This window comes from Ptychodera flava, chromosome 10, assembly GCF_041260155.1.
Source record: "Ptychodera flava strain L36383 chromosome 10, AS_Pfla_20210202, whole genome shotgun sequence".
In the NCBI taxonomy this organism is placed as follows: domain Eukaryota; kingdom Metazoa; phylum Hemichordata; class Enteropneusta; family Ptychoderidae; genus Ptychodera; species Ptychodera flava.
In genome coordinates this window covers 31,992,298-32,002,043 of record NC_091937.1, presented here as the reverse complement: position 1 = coordinate 32,002,043, position 9,746 = coordinate 31,992,298, and the positions used below count along the sequence as shown (strand labels likewise).

Genomic DNA, 9,746 nt, shown 5'->3' with positions numbered 1-9,746 from the left:
TCTAGTGCAATTTCCGAGGTGTAAAGTTCTATGCAAATGAGAACAAGTGTAGCGAAGTGTAGCGACGCTAAATTAACACTATACTTGAAAACTTAATGTGTTAGGAGTGTTGGTTTATATTTTATAAAGCATTCTGTAAAATTTGTACATTCAGTTTCTTTGATGTAATGTCAAAATAAAGCCAAGAGTGGCGTACTTGATTGTTTGTCATGGAAGGATATGCCTGTGTAAAGCGGACCTACTGTCACAAACGCTAGGTGACCCCCGTGACCCGAAGATTGTACGAGGAATGCCCAGGCGGAACTCGCCGAAGTCACTTCATTATGCGGCCCCGCGGTCGATCGCGTATGAGTTGCGTTTGTTACATCGTACTGCAAGTCTCACCATTGTAGGGTAGCAGCTGATGATCACGTATTTTCCTCGACTGGCGAAGTCCTTTCTTCCACGTAAGTAACAGTATGCTGCCGCTTAATATAGCTCTCTGCCTGGCATAGCTCCCGGGGCATAGCTGCAGTACAGTAAGTTCGAGGTTTTGCCTGGGTATTTGGGTCGGACGGCAAATCTGGTTTTGTCGTCCAACCCAGATACCCAGGCAAAACCTCGAGCTACTGTACTGCAGCTATGCGTGGCACTGCTGTAGCAGTGGTGTGTAAAACTGCATAGTGGCTCGAGGTTTTGCCGTCCGACCCAAATACCCAGGCAAAACCTAAAGCGCGAGCTGCTGTACTGATACTGCAGCTGGTCAGCCTCAACACGTACAGCATGCCACGCAGAGTTGCTGTATTGATATTGCAGTGAGATCGCACTGGTTTCGGTGTTTTGTCAATCATCATGTGTTGTTACAACATACAGTCACACGAAACGTACAAACGTATACTATATTGTCAGTAGACGCCTGCAGAGAAGACCACTTTATTGCTGAACCGCCGAGAAACGAAAGTTCTGCACGCAGAGGTTTAATAATCACAGCATGGCTATAACTATAGCTCTGCGTGGCAGGGCGCTGTATGTGTTGCCGGCCTTTTACGGCCGTATAACGCCGGTAACACACCCCAGGGCTAGAAATTAACTTTTTTCTCTTGTAGTCCCTTTGCATTGGGCTACCATTTTCTTAAGTTGGTAGCCCAGTGACAAGGTCTGGTAGCCCATGCATGAATGAAGATTTTTTTGTGAAGGATATTTTTATTTATATCTAGACAATGAAAGATTTATTTTTCATGATTCTATTCAGGAAGTGAATTTTCTAGTCATTTGACATCAATACCCGTACCCGCAGATCATCATAGCCTTAGGAGAACGGTGACGCCTCAAAGTTTGACAACCTATTCACACATACGCAGAGCTTGTATGCAATTTTTGCAGTGCTGTGGTGGGATCTGGAGGCTGTGTTTACAAACATCAGGGAAGGTGACAAGCTGCTATTGTAATTTTGAAATTTACTGATGCTACACAGGACTGGAGATTCTCATGATTCATTATGATAATTGTACCGCTGTGATTCCCCGGGGAAGGCAAAAATATCCCCCATGTTTAGACAGATTCACAGACTGTTGTAAAAATTCTGAAAACATGTTTATAACACCATTCCTCTCTATCCCCATTTTTAAATTAGTTGGAAAATTATGCTTGAGTAAGATTGAGATTATATGTCATGCATATTTATTACCTGACGTCATATGAATTATTTATCGCTACTGAAACCCTGCAAGGTTTACAAGTCTGTGGGGAAAAGCATTCACCCCACTATCTGAGCACCAGCCCACCACCTAGCCTTGCAGTCTGCAGAAGTTTATTCCTTCAATTTATTAATTTTTGATATTTATATGCCCACAGACTTGGAGCAAGTCTACAGAGTGCAAAAATGTAGTCAGTTTTGTATTGGAAAAAATTGTTCCTTGTTCTATTGGCAGCCTTGTATACATGGAGTGCATTTGGGGAAATTCCAAAATTTAATTTCTTGTACATAAATGCCCTTATCACACTTATGTTAACCATATTAATTAATGATTAATGTAATTAATATTTAGAAATAATGGTGATGCCCTCACCATTATTATTCATTTAGTATGGCCAAGGGCAAGCGGAAAGTCAAGAATTAACAAGGCTTGGCGAGCATGCTTATTTTGGCTTTCAGTCTTGCCCAAGCGTATAGATAAATGTTAATGGTCGAGGCAGAGTCTTGTATTTTCATGATATTATCAACAAACCCTAGAAAACCATCAAGATTTACAAAAATTTCCCATGTGAAATAAAGCACACCTAGCAATGGTATACCACGAGATTTTGACCAGTTCACGACATATATGCACGAGCGATAGCGAGTGTATATATGGAGTGAACTGGTCAAAATCTCGTGGTATACCGTCGCTGGGTGTGATTTATTGCTATTATATCATAATAGTATATTGAAATTGTGGTGTGGAACGTCAAAAAACGGATTTTTGCTCAAGCTGAGAGCTCGAGCGTGTGCCAGCCGTGGTATATCGCCAATATACCATGGTTCTTTTCGCGTCTCGACCAATCGGATCGCTGTATTTACACCATCAATATACTGGTTTGATATAATATAATATTGCCTAAATAAATGGGTTTATGTGCCCGAGAACAGGTGACAATATTCCTGACGCCAGGAGGGCAAATTGTCTCCTGCTGCGAGGGCACATAAACCCATGTATTCAGGCAACAATATTTTTATTACATGCCTCTTCATGGTTACAAATGCTATATGACATTTACAATGTAGTTATATGCAGGACATTTTCAAACAATTTTACCATTATCGACCAACATCAAACGGATTTTAACGAAAGTAAAAAAAAAGTGTGTGCATGTATATTTTACATCTATCATTAAGCGTCTACTTAGATGTAGAAAACATTGAAGTGCTTCACTGGCCTGGGTCACCATGGAAACCAGTCAGTACATCGTTAACCGACCACTAACTACCCAGATATTCCTTTTCAAATCAATTCACTGATTTACACTCACATCAAGGCATGTAATAGGCAATGCACGGTCATGCCCACCCTAAAAATTTGGCAAATCTGGAGATTTTTTTAAAAGTATAATTTGGCCCACAAGTGCTTCATTTTGTTTTTGTAATTGATTATTAGCTCCCTATATGCATATGTATATATGCAAATGGGAGGTATTCTTGTATGGTGGAAAATTTCGTCTGTATGTATGTATGTATGTATGTATGTACGTATGTATGTATGTATGTATGTATGTATGTATGTAGTATGTATGTATGTATGTATGTATGTCCGTCCACGTCAAAACTCCAAAACCGTAGCACCTGCTGTCTTAGGAATTTTGAATTTTTGGGGCAACTTTGTGAAACTCTCAGTTTTACTGGGATATCTTTCATTTTGTATTTATAAGATTTTTTTGGTAATTTTATACCTACTGGAACTAAGAGAATATAATGTGGTTATTTAGTAAGCATTTGATATGGTAAACTGTATTTGGTGTTGAAATGCAGTAAAAAAATCCTGGCAGATTTTGAAAAAATTCCAAACAAATGCCAATAAAAAATTCAGCCAGAGAAGGTTTGACAAAAAGAAAAGGTGGGAAGGTGGGGAAAACAGAATGTACAATGGATCGGATAAAAAAGATAATGTACCTCATCAGACACCATCCCTTATCAAATGGTCCACCCCGATGTATTTTTGCACACAATTAACCATGCAGTGTATTTTAGTTTAAGATGTCAAGTTAATTAAGGATTTGAAAGGAATAGTCAAGTTCACCACAGTTTAACTTTATCTCTTGTGTCATCATCCTTGTGTAATTGGTTAAGTTTGTAAGTTGTTCCATATGTGGATGCACCAGCTGTTCTGGAAGAAAACAATGTTTACTTTTCCCTGTAGGGTTTCTGAGTTGATGATTGTATGTTGAAATTTCTCCATGTACATGTATCTGGTGTATGGGCAAAGTGTAAACATTGGTTGCATGTTATGTATTTCAGTCTATGTCAAATATTGTAAATGAAAAATCAAGAACAGTTTGCTGTGTGCTTGTAAAAGATAGCATATTTGTCAATACATAAACTGCCTTGCAGATTGATTTTCTTAAAGATTATCACAGAAGTAGAAAAGGAAAAGAAACTAATCAAATTGCTGTAACATATTCACTCTCAGTGCCTGAATAGGCCTATACTTAACTATTTTATTATTACATTCAGCTGTTTGTTATATCTTTATCACTCTCCATGGGCCAAGGCACACTTGGGGTCATGTCATCACTCTGTGCCAGTCTGTGTATGTCAGTCTGTCTGTATGTATGTCCATGTTTCATACAATTGTTGACTTGTTTTGATAACTTATATGGGAGCGAACAGTGATGTTATCAGTATTTTGATCTTTGTACAATTGACAATTTACATGTTTGCTGAAAAGTTACAATGTTAGCATTATCATTCATTTTCACGGACATAAAAACAAACCATTGCTGTGTATTTGTGGTCATCACATGGTTCAGCTCGACCAATTAAATGAGATGTATATAGCATGGTAATACATAATGAATGAGTGAATGATTTTACTAATCATTTGACCCATATATTCATGATTATAAAGTTGAGTATCCATTGTACAGACAGTGAGGAATAGGATTATCTGCAAGATTCTAATTGTATTCATTGATACATGTATTTGCCTACAGCTGTAAGTATACCTCATGTACCCTGGTCGTAAAGCCTCAGAGGTACATGTATGTGAAACTTAGAAGGAACAAGAAGCAAAAGATGGATAACTGATCTTTAATAAAATCCTTCATCAGGTAAGATTTGTTTTAAATTTTTGATTATTTTTTATTTTTAATTTCCTGCACATGTCTCATTCATTATCAGTTAAGCTTTTCGCATGCTCTGTTTTATTTGGCGGATACTTTCTTCAACATCAATTGCTTTGTACATAACTTATGTAATACATGTAAGTATTTTAGAATATGCGTCTTTAGTGTGGTCTCCTTGGCAAAAAAAACAACAGGACAAAATAAAGCAAGTGCAAATGAAATTCATGAAGTTCCTTTGTTTCAAACATAGCATCCTTACAGCCGAAATAATTATGAAGAATTCTGCAAGCGTTTGAACCTTTGGCCTCTTTATCATTGGAAATTATTTATATTTTTTTAGAATATAAGAATAATGTGTATGATTGTCCCCAGTCATGTTTCATATTAATTTTGATGTTCCTCAGTAAACTACATGTACTAGAACCCGCATTGTTTTTTAAAACTCGCAGTATAAAACTCAATGTATTTAGGTACTTGGCTCTTCAAAGATATATGGCTACTCTAAATGAATTGTGCATTTCCAGCCCTGCCATTGACATCACTTTATCTTGTCAAAGTTTCAGATGCCTGGTCAGAATGTCATGCTTAAATATGTACATATTTTTAATGGTTTCATATAGTTTGTTGTGTTGTTTATTGTTTTATTGTACCTTATGCATTTATATTTTTATGTATATTTTATGGAGCCTGTTAATGTGACTTGTTCCTGTTGGTCTTCCTTTGAAATAAATATATAAATAAATATATTGCTACTTGCTTGAATACACGTCTTGACCTACATTATGTACCTGTTTCCTTTAAAAAGGTCCACAATCACCAGTGAATACAATGGGTTTGGGGCAAAGTTATAGTTTAATTAAAATTACAGAAGTCATAAACAATCAAGTTGTCTTATCTTGCATATAAAAAGCCATATTTTAGAATGAACTGATGTAAACTAATGTCAGCAACTTGCAGGAGATAATATTTACATTGCATGCTTCAAGTTAATGTTTTCTTTTCACCTAATCAGATTCAAGATCCCTTGCTGAGACAGTGCACACTGGGCAATGACAACCAGGTGAAAAGCAACATAGTGACAATACCATCCTCCATTGCAAAGGAAATACACAGTGTGTGGCTATGCAAACAGCCAAAACTGAACAGGGATCGTGGTGTTGACATCAATGCAGAGCAAAAACCTGTGGAATTGAGGGAGTCTTTCATCAATATATTTACTTTCCTAAGACAATGGGTCCTTGCTGTGGCACAGGTTTGTACTTACACTGTTCAGTGTTTCCACTGGCTAAATTTTCCCCTAAGCCATTATGGCTAATTGAGACCAAATTGATTAGCCAGAACTATAGCCATCAAAATTACATGTAATTGCATTTATGATTTTTATCCAACTGACAGTTGTATACTCAGGTGGGTCCTATCAGTTGCTACAATGGCAAGATGACATTAAACTAGTCCAATAATCATTTACATTCAAGGTAATACATTACCAGGTCCATTTGTGATTTAAAAATTTAAGTAGGACCATCCTGAACGACTGATAATCAGTGGCAATGTAAATAAACAACTATTTTTTATGGAACAAACTGCTTTCTTAACAACATTCACAACAAATTTTATTTCCTGTGTGCCAAACACTTATTTGACTTGCACTTTTGTAAATGTATCAAGATGTATCACAAGTATTACATCATTGACAGGGTAACTTCAAGATGTTTCCTTTGAAAGATCCATAGCTTCTGCCTCAGTCATCAAGTGCTTTCAGTTCTCCAATCACAGAGTCTAATTTTTACACCAACTGTTCACTTTAAGAAGGTGTACTGGTAATTACATTTTGTACACTAGGTGTAAACAGTCGCCTCTTCTATTGGTAGTCCAAACAGTGAATGCTTTAGTTTCAAAATCAAACTGGGTGTATATGTTAAAATGTCCTGTCTGGCTACATGTCTTACAGAAAAAAAAGCTGACTCTTCTCTTATTCAAACACTAGCCATGGAAATTCAACGAACTATTCCTGGCACACTTTCTTTTTTTTGTAACTACTCCTACCCTGCAACTCTGCAGCCTGTGCAATTATCTTTTTTGCTTACTTGTACTCGAACACGACTTAGCATGTCACAGTGTGCTGCTTGTTGTTCAGCATTGTAAACATTCAACTGGACAACATCCTAGTTATATCTTCATGCAATTTTATGACCTATGCCTATCCACAATACAGTGTTATATTCAGTACTTTTACACATCATGGCAGAAAGTGACCCCTGCCTATATCCACAAATACATGTACACGGTATGGAAGATAACCCGGGCCTATCCTCAATCCAAATGCATTCACATGGTATGGAAGATGGCACAGACATATCCACAATACACATAATATATAAAATGCAATGGAAGATGACCTAGGCCAATCCACAATACACATACATGCACACAGTATGTACATGTAAGATGACTCAGGCCTATGTAGAATACAAAATGGGAGATGACCAAGCCTATCATCAATACAAACAGTCTGTACCTGTATCGTATTCAGGATAGGCGTGGGTCATTTTCAATAAAATATGTACCGTTATTGTATTCAGGATAGGCCTGGGTCATTTTCCGTAGCAGGTACCTGTATGTGTATTCTGGCTAGCCCAGGGTCACCTGCGATGCTGAATAATTGTTTTGTGGATAGGCCTAGGTCATTGTATTTGCATAGGTTATAACATTTACATGAAGTTAGGCTCAGGACGTCATCCAATTGACAGTTTACCATGCTGCACTCATTTATAGCTGCCTCTGAGGTTGCCACAGAAGTGTTTTAAGGTGCCGGTTTTTGAAACACTGGTTTCATTCTGTTCACCACCCTTGCTGTCATTGGCTGCTGCTGTCTGCTTAGTTTTTTGAAAATACACTGCAATCAGTGTTTCCTGACTATGATAGAAGCATCGTTTACAAAGCACTTGTCATCATAAAATAACAAGGTCATTGCATGCAGCCATCTGAAAGCATGGCATATCACTTGTTACTGAATATAACAGTTTTCTGAGACTGCACACTAAAGCGAGGAAAGAATGACCACCCAGGGATGTTGAAAAATATCTCTGCCTTTTAACTACACTCTCGATCAGCCCCCCTGAAAAATAGCACTAACCAGTTTTGCGAAGGATAGTTGAAAAATATTTCCCAATCTGCAGACATTTCATTTCCCATTTCACGCTCTTGCGAGTGTCAGCGGAAACACTGCTGTTGTCATACACAGTTGTTTAATCAGTAATTTTGTTGTGATAATCATGGCTTACACATTTTTGGTGAAGTTATTTTCTCTTTTTTAGCTGAATTTGCTAAAAAATTTTCTTTAGACTTGGCACTCTATGAATTGCCTAGTGAAATGCAGATGATATGATAAATGCACATGACTAGACATTCAATACATGTAGCTTCATTCGTAGGATCCATAAAACTGTTATGATGAAGTATATTCCAATGAGAGAATACATCTGGTATGCACACGTGATTTATAACGTTTACATGTGTGTAATGCTTATCATCATGAGGGTTAAGGACATACACAGTGTTTACAATTCATCCCAGCAATACATCCCATCATCAAATGTATTTTAATCATTCCGGTTATCATTGTCATTTAAAGAGTTATAAGTAATCATGAGTCTATGTGTTTACAATTCAGGATCAGCAGTGAATGCTGCAATATCAAGGATGAGAAATATCATTGACCTTGACAAAGAGCGTTAAAGACAAAGTGGAGGGCTTTGAATTGGACTTGGACCATGACATTATAACGAAAGATGAATGGAAATGATCAAACAACAGGTAAATTTTTTCCATTTCAGTCCTTGCACCCAAGTATATGTACACAAGTGACTGTTGCAAAGATGTGCTGGAAGTGGTATCTTGTAACTTGCACAAAGTGTTTTATGTTAGTTGTCTTTATATAGCTACACATGTATAGCATCTTTACAATTACAAGAATACTAATTAGAAACACAGGTTCACAAAAACATAAGTGATACATTGCTGTATTTTAATTGACATTGCCAGCAGCAACTATGCAGGTGCATCAGCTTAACACTAATCCATCCAGAATTATACACAACATGCATGTGATAGCAATCCTCATTCTTAAACTGTGCAGGACATTGGTTGTAGCCAATCTATTACATATGACATGAGCAAGAAGGAAAAGTGTGGTTGAGATGTCTAGGTTAGAGAAACATGCATATAGCGGAGACAAAAATAAATTTATTTGTTCTTTGTACACAAGAATTCTTGGATATGTAACACACAAATAAACTAACTTTTTTGTGAAGAGAAATTATTATCTTCCATGATTGGTCCATGATTGTCTTCCATGAGTTTATTATTATTTCTATGTTAGGGAACAGGTGTGTATATCCATGCAGAAGAGGAAGCAAGATAAATCCAAAACCGACTTCAAGGCAGCATTTTACCACACAAAGAAAGGAACCAACTACCAGGGACAGTTGTCTCAAGATGAAGACAGTGGGATTGCATCTCCATTTGGTAGAGGATTTCCTATTAGTCAGTATGGTGGACAGACGTGAACCCTTACACTGCTCAGCACACAGATTGTATGTACATGTATGTTGGGATCAAAAACTCCTAAACCACTACACCTACCACAGACAAACAGTGGGCAACTTAACAGATATAACCCGCAATACTAAGCATCATCATATTACAGCTAGTACACAGAACTGTTTAAGGTAGTCCAGCTCAAAGAGAGGAAAAATTCAACTTTCAGAGCACTGAGAAAACACAATTATTATTTCATGCCTCCCCTCAGTATCATGGTGATCTCTGTAGTAAATAACAAACCTGTAGGTAATTGTCACTTGTGATGATTGTTTATAAACATTCCATTATCACTTTTTCTGCTCCAGAGGTGTACATGTCAATCAGGACCCAGATTTACATATACTGGT

At 37.3% G+C, this 9,746-nt stretch overlaps 1 long non-coding RNA gene across 2 annotated transcripts; it reads left to right on the top strand.

Annotated features, from left to right (window-relative positions):
- Window positions 1–357: 357 nt before the first annotated feature.
- On the top strand, window positions 358–9,542 carry LOC139142538 (uncharacterized). Of its 2 annotated transcripts, XR_011554414.1 has the most exons (6): window positions 358–446; window positions 1,232–1,407; window positions 4,666–4,782; window positions 5,810–6,049; window positions 8,471–8,613; window positions 9,179–9,542. It is a non-coding gene; the product is annotated as an uncharacterized lncRNA (long non-coding RNA). The 2 variants fall into 2 exon arrangements; XR_011554413.1 differs by lacking the exon at window positions 1,232–1,407.
- The last annotated feature ends 204 nt before the right edge of the window (window positions 9,543–9,746 follow it).